This window comes from Lissotriton helveticus, chromosome 2_1 (assembly GCF_964261635.1).
Source record: "Lissotriton helveticus chromosome 2_1, aLisHel1.1, whole genome shotgun sequence".
In the NCBI taxonomy this organism is placed as follows: domain Eukaryota; kingdom Metazoa; phylum Chordata; class Amphibia; order Caudata; family Salamandridae; genus Lissotriton; species Lissotriton helveticus.
In genome coordinates, this window is record NC_136059.1 from 1,170,460,780 (window position 1) to 1,170,477,721 (window position 16,942).

Below are 16,942 nucleotides of genomic sequence, written 5' to 3' on the forward strand. Positions count from 1 at the left end.
GTTTAATTTTTTGCACCGAAAAAGAATTTCAGTACAAAGATTCAATATCAAAACACACCAACAAACAAGACAAACCACTGAAAATGTGTTAAGTAAATGGATGTCTTCATTATTAGCGTTAGAGTAATGTAGAAGTAAAAGTTATGATAAATAACACATAGAAGGCTGTGAGCTAAGTCATAGTTCAACAGAGGTTAGGCTCACAGAAAGGGCCAGGGCATTTGTCAGGAAAAGGCCGGCCCAAGTCACTTTTATTGTATTTAAATATAAATAACTTAGAAAACCAGGTTACTTTCTCAATTACAGATTCCTCGCCTTAGAATACTCCCCAGGAACCTAACAGGATCAGGAAACATTTTAAAGCAATGTATTGTACCATCCTAAGGGACCCACCATCAAAACTCATGCAGACCTGCCATTGCGGGCTTCGTGAAATGGTGCAAACCAGTGTGAAATCGCAACATGGCACATACCCTGTGTGCCATGACCACAGGCACTGCATGCAATATGGATAAGTTACTTACCTGTAATTCTAGTTCTCTTCCAGGGGTATACTCATCAAAGTCATAAACACTGAATAGATCCGCCCACGTGCAGAGACCCCAGAGCAATAGTGTGTGTGTGTGTGTGTGTATATATATATGTATATATATATATATATATATATGTATATACACCACAGCCGTGCTTCACCACAACGTACCTCAGCACGACAATCACGGACACCAGTCGGTTTAGAGTGCAGCAATCGTGGATTTATTGTTCCGAAAATGGTCTCTGGCAAGAGAAACACTCGACGCGTTTCGGGATTTTCTCCCTTGGTGACTCGTGACCAAGGGAGAAAATCCCGAAACGCGTCGAGTGTTTCTCTTGCCAGAGACCATTTTCGGAACAATAAATCCACGATTGCTGCACTCTAAACCGACTGGTGTCCGTGATTGTCGTGCTGAGGTACGTTGTGGTGAAGCACGGCTGTGGTGTATTTACGTAGAGGCTGCCTGCCTCATGACGGACCGCCTTCTCTAAGAGGCTGGGAGAGGCGCTGCAAACATCTTGTTTGCGATTGGGTTTTGTTATATATATATATATATATATATATGTGTGTATATATATATATATATATATATATATATATATATATATATATATATATATATATATATATATATATTCTCATAAGGAAAGCGAGGTAGGACTACTCGTTGATATTACACGAGCGCCATATTGGAGTGTGCAAATTAGGCAAAAACATATACAAATAATTCGTAGACAGTGATCGAAATATTTTAATATACAATATGCATATACATAAACATATGCAGCCAGAAAACACATTACTAGGCTCAAAAACTGCCATCATTGCATGTAAATCTTTTACATTTGAAAAAATAACATACAAGTCATAATATACATATGATATATATAAACATATGATATATATATATATATATATTTACACTGAAAAAAACACAGGTTTCAGGGGTGTTCTAGTTAGTTGGACATTTCACTCTTACAAAACCTTTGAAATTCCCGCGTTATAGTTAGTTGTACTAACTATAACTCACGTGCTCGCAATCCACTGCTGATGATGTCACATATTACATCATTCATGACATGGTCAGTGACATCACTGATGACATCATCCAGTGAATGTGGTTTGCTTCGATATTTAAATAAGTATTATATATATATATATATATATATATATATATATTGAAAGAGCTTGACTTCTACACATGAGCATGTTTTCTGAGACTGAACGCCGCGCTGCGGCGAAGGGTATGTTTAAACGGCATGAAAAGCCGACGGAATCAGCAGCGAAAGCAGCAGAGCCACAAAGCAACTAATTGAAGGACAAAATGTCTAAGATTGAGAGACTTTACGAACGTGAAGTGGTGGGAGGCAACTAGTCTGACCAGCTATTATGAGGAGAATTGGGTGCCACATGGCTTAAGAGTGTATACTGTGCCGTCATATGAACAGCCTGACCCCCAACTCCTCACAGACTGGGCAGAACTTACAGCCCTATACTGTGAGGGAACATTGAGAATTCTCGTCAAATACGCCTGGAGCGATAGGGAGAAGGCTCTGGCGGAGATCAAAAGTATTGAGGAAGAGCTGGAAAAGGAGGAAGATACTGATTTGATTTGTGGTTTTGCAAAAGGTAATCCTTGTCTGTAATCCCTGTTTGTGCCCATACCTGCAACGCTGGTGAACTGCCACGAGACTGCCCCCTGTAGCGGGTAGATCCCCTGTCAACAACCTTTCTGCTGCGGTCCCCCCGCCGCCGCTCCTGTCATCAGCGGCCGCAGAGCGGGGGACTACAATTCCCTTGGGGCTTTGCGGCAGGAGCCGCCACCGCCATCTCCCGCCCCCAGGAGGCGTTACAAAGGCCCGCGCTGTTTGATCGAGTGTTGTAATCCGTGTTTGTGCCCATACCTGCAATGCTGGTGAACTGCCACGACTCTGCCCCCTGTAGCGGGTAGATCCCTGGTCAACAACCTTTCTGCTGCAGTCGCCCCGCCGCCGCTCCGGTCATCAGCGGCCGCAGAGCGGGGGACTACAATTCCCTTGGGGCTTTGTGGCAGGAGCCGCCACCGCCATCTCCCGCCCCCAGGAGGCGTTACAAAGGCCCGCGCTGTTTGATCGGGAGTTGTAATCCTTGTCTGTAATCCGTGTTTGTGCCCCTACCTGCAACGCTGGTGGACTGCCACGACTCTGCCCCCTGTAGCGGGTAGATGCCCGGTCCACAAACTTTCTGCTGCAGTCCCCTCGCTGCCGCTCCGGTCATCAGCGGCCGCAGAGCGGGGGACTACAATTCCCTTGGGGCTTTGTGGCAGGAGCGCCACCGCCATCTCCCACCCCCAGGAGGCGCTACAAAGGCCCGCACTGCCCGTGTCGCCGGGCGAAGCCCGGGCAAAGGGCGGGCCGTTGTGTGGCCGTTCGGAGGCCGGGCAGGGCCACCCCCCTTGGCCCTTGACTCCACCAAAGGCCACCGCGGGACTACTCTGCACCAAATAGTAAGAACTTTACACTGCTGAACATTGTATGTTGTATGTATTGTATTGTATGTTAGATTTCTATAGCGCCTTATCACCCAGGGGTCTCTAAGCGCTTTGCAGAGAGTGAGCATTGGGACCTATTGTTAACTCGCATTGTATTAGCTACCAAAATGCCCGCTTCTAAAGCTAATAAACATCTTAAGCCCACCTCACATTCCCTAACAGCAATCGACCGCATGCTCCAAAAGACCATTGGAGCAGTGGCGATTGCAATTGAGCACACTGAGAGACGCCTCTCGTTACCTGTGGGGTCACTGCCCCCTCTCCTTATGACTAACATATCTGGGACAACCAATAACACTCAGGATTCGTATTTACTACCGTCGTTTATATCACTCCCAGGTATCCCTCCTGAAACAGACGTATATCATAGTCAACCCCATATGGATGTTATTTCCACGGAACCATCTTTCCTGCCTATCTCCGCAGCTCCTCCTCCCCTGGTCAATAATAACTGTGCCTCTCTCGGGGTAGTCAGTGAGGATAGGTCTTTTCTAGAACGGGTGGATGGACGAGACAATGAAGGTGATATTAGTATTCCCCTTCAATTGCGGGATCAGGATATCTTACTTGATTCCACAAAAGATTTACTGCAAAGGGAAACACCATTAGAGATCTCCTAGGAGGAGACCTCCTTGGTGGATCCTCAAATACCACTCGCAATTCAAAAAAGTAAGGATATACATAGAAAGAGGAAACGTGGGGGGGATACTCTTCAAGGTAGACGTGCTAAGTCCAGGAAAAGAACGTATACTATAGTAGGGAATGACAAAAGCCTAGGGAAAGATCACACATTAAATGGGTTGAAAAACGAAACACCACCACTCCCCTTAATTAAAGAATTGGTGGGGAACTTTGAGCAGCTGATTAAATCACTAAACCTACCCATGGTACACAGGTTAAAAATTATTACAGAGAAGGTGGGAGACCTGGAAAGTACAACACAAACTAATGTAGAACTGACCAGGGAGCTCGTAAAACAGGCCAATAAAATAACAGTATATAAGAAAGTAACCATACCATCGCCCACCCATGAAAAAAATCATAAGATTGATACTAAAATAACCAAACTACCAACAAATTCTAATAGTTCTTCTGAAAATAAAAATACTCCGCAACAATTACAGCTTAAGGTGGTTACCAATAATCTGCCATCCCCACCTCAAACCCAATCGGGCTCAAAAAATGCCGGGACTAAAAGTACGAGGGTTGTTCCTGCCAATAATATACCCAATAGCAGAAATAATAATAGGACAGAGGGTATTCTGCTTAAAAATAAGGACATTTCCATACCCAGAAAGAGCTATTTAAATTCCCAAATAGGAGCAGAAAACAGAATTCGCCCAAACGTCCCAATTACTCTTCCCCCTGAATCAGCTCCCTACGTTGCTGTGCTGACTGGGGTTCCTGAACTGTTGGCAGGCCAATACGAGGAATTCGGGAGTCTTAGAAATAAGGTCATCTATTGGTTAAAAACAAATACACCCCTCCCACCAAACATTAATGGACAGATACTACATGTGAGAAGGACTAAATGGCTGGGTGTGAGACCGAAGGACATAAGTGGAGACATAATAATAATTAATTTGAAAGATTACAGGGTTATGAACTGCCTAAATGATTGGTACCAGGAGAATGGAAATCTGGGCATACAGCTCCGGCAATTAAATTATTTTTATCCCAGGTCGCTGATACTACCCCAACATCAAGTTAGACCTCAATACTGGGGACAGCAAGAGGCTTATTACTACCCATTTCCTGTAGCAAATAGATACCATGCTCTCTCAGACTAGATGGTTTAGATTGACGTACCCAGGGTGACTCTCCGGAGGCAAATTCTTTGCTTCAAACACGCTTGACAGGTGAACAATCAATAGTTGCTACTCAATTTACTAGTAAAATGAGGGATATTAAGGACGATACTCCTCAAAGAATTAGCACTGACTTTATGTCACTCCTGCCAAGCGACCCTTCATCTCCACCCATCACTGAAAATCCTGGTACCATAATCACCTGGAATGTAGCGGGTCTTGCTGCAAAAATTAATGATACTAGTTGGCAATCGATAACAATGACCCATTCCATTATAGCCCTCCAGGAAACATGGGCAACTGAAGAATACCACTTATTGGGATAAAAAACTATTTTTACCCCAGCTGTACCTAGTAGAAGAGGAAGACACAAGGGAGGTTTGTCCCTGTATTTAGCAATCACCACTGGTCCAACCGTCCTTAAAAGCTTCATAGATAGCAGTTATCAAATTTTAACTACAACTTGGGGCTCTCAAAAAAACGTCGTTATAGTAAATTTCTATAACAATATCCCCATTACACAAGTAGAGAATGTTAATAAAAAAATTATCAGATATCCTTAGGAACATTGAAGAAAGCTTATCAGGAGACATGGCCCTTATATGGGTAGGAGATATTAACTGCTCCCTATGTCCAAGGAGTCTACAGGGTGTATGTGGTTTGGAGGATGAAAATCAAGGGGTGCTGAACCATTTTTCTCACACTAAATTAGGGGACCTGTTGAACAATATACTGGGAGATTACTCCCTAGCTTTCATTAATGAGGTTTGTACCCCCCCGAAAATATTTAGTCCAACTTTTAATGGTAGAGGGGCAAAATCAATTATTGATTTTACACTCCTTTCTTCCCGTTATGCTGCCCTGGTTACTAACTGGGAGACCGTCCTTACTGGTGTGAGTGACCATTACCCCATCTCGGTAACTCTCAACTTTGATCTGGACAAGCCACCTCAAAATAATTCCTCAAAGTATGACTTGAATCCCATCCTTGGGCAACAAAATGGGTTTTGTATTAAATGGGAGAAGGTAATCCCAGAAAATTGTATAAAAAGTTTGATTACTAGCTCCCAACAGGAAATTAATACTTGTCTGTTTCCAGAAGAAGATCCAATTTCTATCCTTGAATCTTCCAATAAAATCTGTTCATCCATTAAACAGCTCCTGGTGAGAACCCCTCGTAACGCAGTTAAAGGCTCCCCTGGGTGGTTTGATGCAAATTGCACTAGGACACTTTCTGTACTCAAAAAAGCCCTGCATTCCATTCCATTAATTAGACCACAGATTCAATCTGCAAGACGCAGGTATCGTACTGCCTTGGCCAACAGAAAGAAAGAGCTGAAATCCCAAGCTTGGTCTGCACTTCATACAGCGTCCGAGCTAAAGGATAATGTTGCCTTTTGGAAGGCTGTAAATGTACCATTCTATCAAGATCGCCAGGGTCCTCGCATAGACAACGCCATATCGGCACAGGAATGGGTGAATCACTTCCGGGCCCTTTATAGCATGTCCGCCCCCCTAGAAGACCCTTCTCACTCGAGAACTGTATCAGAAAACATATGTACTCCCTTTCCATTAGATATACAGTTTGAGATTAAGGAGGTCCACAAAGCATTAAGGGAAAGTCCTGCGGCTAAAACCCCCTGACCAGACTGTGTTCCCATTGATGTTTTTAAAAATCTCCCGGATCTCTGGGCACCAATACTTACAATAGTATTAAATTCTTCAAATAAAATTGGCTTTATTAGGACCTGGCAGGAGGCAGTCCTGGTTCCTGTATATAAAAAGGGGGACAGGAATGATCTTGTCTGCTATCGGCCCATCTCGCTCTTAGATGGCCTTATGACGATAGCGGGCAGGATCATTCTTGCCCATAAACAGGATTGGTTAGAGGAGCATGATGTTTTATCCACCCTACAATATGGGTTTAGGAGAGGGAGAGGGACAATAGAGCAAGGCTTAAATCTCTCCTTAATAACATCTAAATATATACATGCCAAAAAAAACAATTTATATGTAACTTTCGTAGACCTTAGTTCTGCGTTTGATTGCGTAAGGCATGATACCTTGTGGCAAACTTTAACGGACATTGGGCTGGACAATACGATACTCACCTTTATTAGAGAACTTTACTCCGGGCCTGGTGCACGTGTAAGACACGGCAGAAGAGGGGAATGCTCAAACTTTTTTCCCATCCATAAGGCAGGGGTGCATTCTCGCTCCCCTGCTTTTTAGTGTATATATTAATGATGTGGGTTCCTTTCTCACAGAACAATATTATGATTATCCAGTAGTAAAAGGAAAACCCATCCCCGTTCTCCTCTATGCCGATGATGCGGCCATTCTTTCACAGACAAGGATATGACTTCAAAAGGCAGTACAGACTTTTTCACATCATATGAGGGGTAGGGGGCTACATATAAATGTTTCTAAGACATTTACCATGTCATGCGGACCGAAGAAATGTAGAGCACCTTGTCCGATTACCTTGGATGATAGGCGTTTGGAGCTAGCGGACATATTTTGCTACCTGGGAGTGCACTTTGATAGACAAGGTACATGGAACCCCGCTGTAAATGCGAGGGCTTTAGCTTTTAACAGAGCAACGGGTGCACTCTCAAATTTTGCCAAAAAGCTAGGGTCTAGGCCAGTAAGGGAGCTTCTGCAAATATTCAAAGCCAAATGTGTTTCAACTGGAACTTACGGGGCGGGTCTGTGGGGATCACAACCAGTGGAGGCCATTCAACGCATCGAGAATAGGTTCTTACGATACTTGCTGGCCGTCCCAATGAGCACATCTACATACGTGCTACATGCTGAAGTCGCCCTACATCACATCTCGGACATCATAAAACTGGCGCCGATTCTACTTTGGCACAATGCATGGACTAACCCTGCCACAGCATTTAATAGAACTATTATAGAGGACTGCTTGGCCTGTGATGGGGCTAAAAACATTAAATGGTTCACCTACATCAAAAATGTTGTATTAGAAATAGGCCATCCTGAATACTTTTCAAATCCAACTACGATAGAGCTTGTCTCAAGATCTGTCTTAAAAAAATCTCTATTAGAACACCTGGAAATGAAAAGATGGAATGAACAAAGGTCCAAGATAACCGTCATCAGTCACGATGACGTCACTTTGCACAGGGACATTCAGTTGTATCTCGTTTTAGACCAACCTTTTTATTTCCGTAGGCTCTTAACATGTTTCCGTCTGGAAACTTTTTATAGATTAATAACTTTGCCTCGATGTAATGATTGGTCGAGAGAAAAAAGAATCTGCCCCTGTGACGAGGTGTCATTTCAATCAAATATTCATTGCATCCTTTTTTGCACCCTCTATAGCCATCCGAGGCGGCAAATTCTGAGACCTCTTCTTTTATCTTGGGGTCTAAGAAAATCAAGAGAAGCATATAATAAGCTAAGGACATTGGATGATCACTATACTATAAGTATTGTAACCCTGTACTTGAGAGCAATTCTCAGACTGAGAAGGTCCATTATAACTGATTAGCCCTACCTTATACGAATGTAATAGTTTTAACCTTTTAAATAGTTTGAGTGTACTCTATGTACTCTTTGTATTCTTAAATGTTTTTTTAATAATTCTCAATTGTACTGTATAATTAGTGTTTTTAATACGAGTGTAAATGATATGATTTTTAAATTTGTGATTTTATCGTGTATGCTTTTATGAATTGTTTACACACTTCGAATAAAGCTTTTGGAATTTGATTTGCATATACATAAACATATGCAGCCAGAAAACATATTACTAGGCTCAAAAACTGCCATCATTGAATGTAAATCTTTTACATTTGAAAAAATAACATACAAGTCATAATATACATATGATATATATATATATATATATATATATATATATATATATATATATATATATATATATATATATATATATATTACACTGAAAAAACCACAGGTTTCAGGGGTGTTCTAGTTAGTTGGACATTTCACTCTTACAAAACCATTGAAATTCCCCCGTTATAGTTAGTTGTACTAACTATAACTCACGCGCACGCAATCCACTGCTGATGTCACATATTACATCATTCATGACATGGTCAGTGACATCACTGAAGACATCATCCAGTGAATGTGGTTTGCTTCGATATTTCAATAAGTATTATATATATATATATATATATATATATATATATATATATATATATTGAAAGAGCTTGACTTCTACACATGAGCATGTTTTCTGAGACTGAACGCCGCGCTGCGGCGAAGGGTATGTTTAAACGGCATGAAAAGCAGACGGAATCAGCAGCGAAAGCAGCAGAGCCACAAAGCAACTAATTGAAGGACAAAATGTCTAAGCTTGAGAGATTTTACGAACGTGAAGTGGTGGGAGGCAACTAGTCTGACCAGCTATTATGAGGAGAATTGGGTGCCACATGGCTTAAAAGTGTATACTGTGCCGTCATATGAACAGCCTGACCCCCAACTCCTCACAGACTGGGCAGAACATACAGCCCTATACTGTGAGGGAACATTGAAAATTCTCGTCAAATACGCCTGGAGCGATAGGGAGAAGGCTCTGGCGGAGATCAAAAGTATTGAGGAAGAGCTGGAAAAGGAGGAAGATACTGATTTGATTTGTGGTTTTGCAAAGCGCTCATATGCCCTTGGGCGTCTTGGCGCTACAGAAAAAAAGACATGGTATCCTGAAAAACTGGTGAGAGCTGGTTTATCGGGGGTTAAACAGCCATGTTTTTACTGATTTCCTAAATGACATCAGAGAGGTACTGTTCTTGATAGCGAGGGGGAGGCGATTCCAATCTTTAGCTGCGTGCAGTAGGAAGCTTCTGCCCCACCATCTAGTTTGTTTGAACCTAGGGACTTGTATCAGTTTTGCCTGGCTGGACCGTAGTTCTCTTGTGGGAACATATGGCTTGAGGTGAGTTCTAAGGAACAAGGATCCCGAACCCTGGAGCGCCTTATATGTTAGACACAGCGATTTAAACCTAATACGTTTTGCCAAGGGGAGCCAATGTAGGGTGTCTAGATGGTGCGATATGTGCTCTGATCTCGGGATATTTAGTATTAACCTTGCTGCCGAATTCTGCAGGCGTTGTAATTTGGTCAGGTGTTGGGCCTGCATCCCGGCATATAGCGCATCCCCGTAGTCAAGTCTTGACAGAGCTAAGGTGGTCACCACAGTTGTATGGGAATCCATAGGGATGTACGGCACTAGTTTCCTGATCATTTTTAGAATAAACCACATAGTGGATACTAATTTGTTGGTTTGAGCATCGAAAGTGAGTCCATTGTCTAGCAAGATGCCTAGATTTTTTACTTTGGTCGCCGGTGATGGGCAGCTGCCAAGATCAGCAGGCCACCAATCTGGAGACCAGATTCCTGTATTTGTTCCCAATAGCATAACTTCGCATTTGACCCTGTTCAATTTTAGGCAATTATGCTCCATCGACAGGCTGACCTGCTTCATGCAATTTTTGAAGTTATCTGCAGTGTCTGAGGTGTCATCTTGGATTGAGACCACAATTTGTGTGTCGTCTGCATATGACACGGGAATGAAGCCACATGCCCTGATGATTCCAGCTAGTGGTGCTACATACAAGTTAAAAAGCGTTGGACTCAACGATGACCCCTGCGGAACCCACAAGGGGAGTTGAAGGGTTTAGATTTCATCTCTCCTAGTTCCACTGTGAATGTTCTATTGTCCAGGAATAATGGTGGACTCCTGCTGCTGCTAGTCGGTCCAGGAGTGTACTGTGGTTCACCGTAATCGAAGGCCGCCGTGAGATCCAGTAAGATCAAGGCGGCCTTCCCCCCGGCGTCCAGTACACTCCTGAGCTCTTCCACCGCCATCAGCAAGGCTGTTTCCGTACCGTGCCCCTCACGGAAACCATACTGAGAGGGATCAAGGATGTCCGCTTCATTAATAAATTGGGCAAGCTGTTTATTTAGTAGTTTCTCAATTACCTTGGCATCAAAGGGGATCCTAGCTATTGGCCTATAATTTCCAGGTTCTTCTGGATCCAGGTTTTTTTTATATAGAAGGGGTAGGACTGATGTTAATTTCCAGAGGGCGGGATAGATACCGGAGTTCACTATGTGGCCCATAAGCCTAACCATTTGCTCACTGAGCAGTTCGGGAAGAGATCAAATATTTTCAGTGGGCATGGGTCAGAAAAAGCCCCCGATTTTGTTGCCATGACTATCTGGTAGACCTGTTCCACCTCTGGGAGGCAGAATTTGAATGATGGTTTAGATATTATGCTAGGACCTAAATCCTTAGTTTGGTCACTTTTATCTAGTGTAGGGGTTTGTGGTTTGGCCGATTTAAAGGATTCATAGACCAGTGTCACTTTGTCGATGAAGAATTGACCCAGTGTGTTGCAAAACTCCGTGCTAACTGGCATATTAATGTTAGTTTTTACTTTGGATAGTTTTTTTACAGTGGAAAAGAGTTTTTTGCCTCCTCTATTTTCTGAATAAAGTACTGGCTTTTAGCTGTAAAGATCAATTTTTAATATATATTCAGGGAGGTTTTATATTCGATTTTACTGTCTAAGTCATAGCTAATTCTCCATATCCTTTCAAGTTTTCTGCATATTCGTTTCTGGGCCCAAAGATGTTCGGAAAACCAGGGTTGGGATGGCTGTTTTTTTCTAAAGGTGGCATTTTTCAATGGTACTGCTGTATTTATGGCCGCAATTATCCACTTAGAGATTTGGTCAGTGGCCATATTACTTTGCAGAGCTAATGTAGGTACATGGGACGCAAGGTGTTCTTGTAGTTTATGAGCGTCTATCCTAGACCAATCTAGGTATGAAGTGGGCGTTTCATGTATACGGGGAGGCACTGTCCCTTCTGTGTTTTCCAGAGTGAATGAAAAAATTATAACTTTATGATCAGACCAAGGAACAGGGAGACAGTCAATTACTTTAATGTCTTTGTTAGAGGTAAAGATTCCGTCAAGAGTGTGCCCTGGGAGGAGCTTCGCGCGATTCCAAGATGGACGCGTGAGCTAAGGGCTCCAGAGACCCTTTCCGCCTCCCGCGATAATCCTGCGAATGATCCTGATTATGACGACGGGTACTTTTTATTGATGCCCTGCTGATGTCCATGTCTTTTTCAAAAATCGATTTGGCCGCCGGATATCGGACTTACTGCATTCTGGAATTTGAGGCCTACATCGTATGCCAGCCGGGGGCTTGAGTCCCCGAGGTACCCAGGTGGCAATTGAACAACAACGGCTGATGAGCCACGCCCTCTGCCCCTGGTGTACTTTCTGTTTCGTTTTTGGTCGCTGTTGTGAACACCCAGTCGCCGATCGGCGCTCCAGCTCTGTTCTCGCTGCCAACCTTCAGCCAGCGCTGTGTCCCTATCCTCTCGCCGGTCCGAGCTTGCCGAGACGGAGATCGTTTTGGCTAAATTCTACAGATCCCGTTGGAGCTTATTGCCCGTCATGGCGGGCAGGGCGGTCATCGAGAGGCGCACCGCTAGAGGCCCGTCCCGAGGGGGGGTCGCCCAATCTCAGACCATCGATCGATTTACTCGACCTAGGGGCTCCCCGGGCGGGTCGAGTGGTGCCCTAGAGGAAGCTGGTGATGGTACTCCTGAAAGCGAGGAGCCAACTCTGAAGGACATTATGGGCGCTTTTGCGAGTGTACAATCCACCAGCCAGCAATATGAAACCTTGGCGGCCAAGATAGACACGGTGGCGATCGATGTCACCCTTATCAGAGCGGACCTGGGGAAAACCAACGAGCGTGTCAAATCCCTTGATATCAAGACGGCTAGTTTGACCACGGATGTCTCGGATCTCCAGACTACAGTCCGCAATCTTCGGACTACTTGTGATCTGTTCGCCAATCGGCTGGAAGATTTCGAGGGCCGGGCCAGACGCAATAACGTCCGCATCGTGGGTGTCCCGGAGAACTCTGCTGATTTGCCTGTTGATATCCTGGTGGAGGACCTCCTGCTGAAACATTTGGCACCAAAAGTTTTAAGTAAATTATTTGCTGTGGAGCGAGCTCATCGTGTCCCGGGTGGTAAGCCGAAGTTGGGTGCCGCTCCGCGGCCCATAATTGCCAGGCTTTTCAATTTCCGTGACAGAGACGCTATCCTACAAGCTTCACGAACGAATGGACCCACTAAATTTGAGAACGTATCGATTAGTTTTTACCCGGACTTCACTCAGGCAGTCCAGAAACAACGAATGGGCTTCACAGGTGTGAAGAGGCGCCTCAGAGAACTGGGACTTAAATATGCTATGCTTTTCCCAGCCCGCTTGAGAATTGAGCATGAAGAGCGTGCGTTCTTCTTCGACCGCCCCGAGGTGGCTAGTGACTGGTTGGACACTTTATCGACGCGCCATGAGGGCCCGGAGAACTCGAGAGTCGCTGAAGGAGGTTTGGAGGACCAGGAGCAGTGAGTCTACATCGGCGAGCCTGATTCTATGGCAGTGGCTCAGAGACTATGTCCTGTTATGGTGTGAATGCCCGGGGGTGGGGGGGGTTTAGGGGATCTTCCTCCTCTGGGGACTTTTCTCTCTTTTGTGTAGGTTAGGTTAATGGGGCGACAGGCACACTGCAAGTTGGGGTGGCTTTCAGGTCTACCGCAGGGGTGCAGGGAGGGGGGTTTGAGTTTGATAAGTTCACTGGGGGTGGTTCTTTTCTCTTTGTTTGTTTCTAGGCTGTGCTTTGTTTTACATTTGCTATCCTGTGGCTGTTTCGAGGTGGGGAGGGCGGTCTGTTTTCTTCTGGGATGGGGGGTAGGGGACTTAGGGTGTTGAGCTGGAATGTTAATGGTCTTGGGGACAGGATAAAACGTGGGATTGTACTACAATACTTGAAGAGATGTTCCCCGGATGTGGTCTTGCTCCAGGAGACTCACTTGGTGGGCAATACATGTCATGCACTGAACAGACGAGGTTACCGTTTGGTGGCTCATTCCGGCTTCACCTCTGGATCGAGGGGGGTTGGTATCTTGGTTAGAAACTCCCTCCCCCTGGAGATAGATGACACGGTGTTGGACGATAGAGGCCGTTACGCAGCTATTCTGGGGAGATGGGAAGGGAAGTTGATTTCCATACTGTCTATTTATGTTCCGCCTGGCCTACAGTCTACTACCTTCGCCGACTTGGGTGAGGTAATTCTGGGTTTGCCTCATGGATTGCTAGTGGCGGGTGGCGACTTTAATTCTGTGGTGAATGGGGAGAGTGATCGTAGCCCCCCCAGGCTCCTCCCTACATCGCAGCTATGGCTGGGGAAATTCTTGGATGCCTTTGGGTTGGCAGACTGTTGGAGACAACTGCACCCTGGCCGGCTTCAGTATACTTTCCACTCGGGAGCCCACGGTAGTCTCTCGAGACTTGATTATATCCTCGTGCCAGTGGTGCAGTTAGTCTCGGTGCGTGAAATCAAGCATTTGGCTAGAGGAATTTCGGATCACTCCCCGCTATGGCTCCATATCGATATACATCTGGGGGCTGGGGGCCGGATTGCCCCGATCAATCCATGGCACTTTCAGAACCCCAAAATCAGATCTGAGGTGGTCAAGTGTATGAACTTTCACTTTACTGAAAATGAGGGATCGGTGTCCTCCCCGGTCTCCCTATGGGAGGCTTATAAAACTGTGATCCGTGGTCAGACCCTGTCTTTGGTTGCTGGTGAGAGGAGGCGCAAAAATGAGGAGGTGGTGAACTTGGAGTCTGAGATTGCTGTGTTGGAGGAACGGTTGGAGGCTGGGGTTACACCCGAGAAACTGCATGTCTTGGCTCTTAAGCAATCTGATTACAGGGCCTTGGTGACTGACTCGGCTGAGGCAATGAACCGTGTGCAGCAGGGGCGTCTGTATGATGAAGGAGATAAAGCGGGGAAGTTGCTTGCTTGGCTGGATAGGCGAGACAGAATGAATCGTGTCGTGCCTGTAGTTGAGAAAGTTGATGGAACGCAAGTCGTGGACCCGGTTGAGATAGTTGAGGTGTTTGCCCAGGACTTTCGGGTTGTGTACGCGCCGGTTTCGAACATGCCGGAGGAGGACTCGCACTTGCTGCTTCGTGATCTTGAGTTGCCTAGTCTCTCGGAGTCGGACGGGGTGTTAATGGAGGCTGATTTTTCCATTGATGAGGTTGCGCTTGCTATACGCTCCCTTCGCTCGGGGAAGGCCTCTGGTCCCAACGGTATACCGGTTGAGTTATACAAGCTATGCCCGGATAAAATGGAGCCGTATCTGCTTAGTATGTTTGCGGCATCGCGAGACCATGGATTCCTTCCCAGGGACCAGAGGCTGGCCTCTATTGTTGTTATCCATAAAGATGGCAAACCCCGCGAGCGCTGTTCATCATATCGCCCAATCTCACTTTTGAATGCTGAACCAAAAATATTGGCGAAACTTTTGGCAAACTGACTGATCACGGTGATTAGCGAATTGGTTCACCCTGATCAGTCTGGTTTTATCCCCCAACGCAATACTGCGCTCAATCTTCGTCGTCTTCACGGCGCCATCGCGAGGGCGGGGTCTCTCAGCGAGCCGGCCATCTTGGTTTCTCTCGATGCCTCGATGGCCTTTGATACGGTTGAGTGGCCATATTTGTGGGCTACTCTTGCCAAATTCGGTTTTGGTCCGAAGTTTATTGCATGGGTTAAACTCCTGTATAAGCAGCCGTTGGCGCAGGTTGTGGTTAACGGTAGGGCCTCGGAGCCCTTTGTTCTCGGGCGAGGCACGGATGTCCTTTATCACCACTATTATTTGCACTTGCGCTCGAGCCCCTTGCCGCCTGGCTCCGTTGGGAGCCTTCATTAAAGGGTATTCGGTGGTCCCGACTTCGAAGATTGTATATCATTGTATGCAGATGATATTTTATTGTACCTGACGTACCCCCGTAAGTCACTAGGAGTCCTCTTTGATGTTTTGAGTTCCTTTGGACGTAACTGAGGCTTGGTTATCAATTGGTCCAAGTCGTGTATCTTCCCGCTGACCGGTGATCCTCTTTCTCTGCCCCGAGTATGCCCGATCCCGGTTTCTAGTGATGGCTTTAAGTATTTAGGGATCTATATTTCACTTGAGCCTGTGATACGCTATGAGCGTAACTTGTTGCCTCCACTCGCCCGGCTTCGGTCGGATGTCGCTGCATGGTGTGGTCTACCCTTGTCCCCCCTGGGACGGGCGGCCCTGTTCAAAATGATGTCTCTCCCCCGTTTTTTGTATGCCGTGCAAAACACACTTGATCTAGTGCCGGCTAGCTACTTTCGTGAAATCGAGTGCCTCCAGAGAAAGCTAGTTTGGGCTGGCCGACCCCGTATTGCGTTGGCTAAGCTTACGTTGCCCTGGTACGATGGGGGCATAGCGTTACCTGATATAATTAGATACTACTGGGCATCTCAACTGAGCGCTGTGAACCATGCCATGTACGGTCCAGTCCCGAATCCTGCATTCGAGATGGACCGGTGGCTGTTACCCGGGGGAGATTACTACAGGGCTCTCTACTCTCGGGGCGCTAGAAAGAATCTGACGGGACCCACTGCAGTGGCTGTGCGGGTGTGGGGCAGCGCGACCGCGGCTACTGGATGGGTAGATAAGCTGACCAGGGCGACCCCTCTGTTTGCCGCGGAGAGGCTTGGTGAATTGTGGACGTCAAAGGGTTTCGATAGGTGGGACTTCATCGGAATCAGCAAGGTAGGTGATCTCTGGGTTAAGAATAGAGTTAAGACCTTTGCTGAATTGAAACAGGAATACCGTTTGAATGACTCTGAATATTTTCGATACCTCCAGGTTCGTTATGCCATTGGGTCGGTTTTTCCGGCCGGTTCTGATATTCCGGAGAGCTCCCCCCTGGAAGACAGGGTGCTGGACGGACATATTCCAGACAGCACTATCTCCCTTATTTATAAAAAACTTATCAATACTCGATCGGACTTGCTTGTTCAGCTTCGTGGTACCTGGACTAACGATGGGCTGGAACTGGATAATGAGGATTGGCAGGCTGCGATATCCTCTCCCAAAGAGGTCGCAATTCCGGCGCGTCTGCGACTCGTTCAGCTGAAGATTCTGCACCGAGTCTATGTC

At 45.8% G+C, this 16,942-nt stretch overlaps 1 protein-coding gene across 14 annotated transcripts in view; it reads right to left on the bottom strand.

Annotated features, from left to right (window-relative positions):
• ANKRD17 (ankyrin repeat domain 17) overlaps nt 1-16,942 on the bottom strand; it is a 1,381,421-nt gene that overhangs the window by 216,713 nt on the left and 1,147,766 nt on the right. The gene's annotated exons all lie outside the window — the stretch shown is intronic.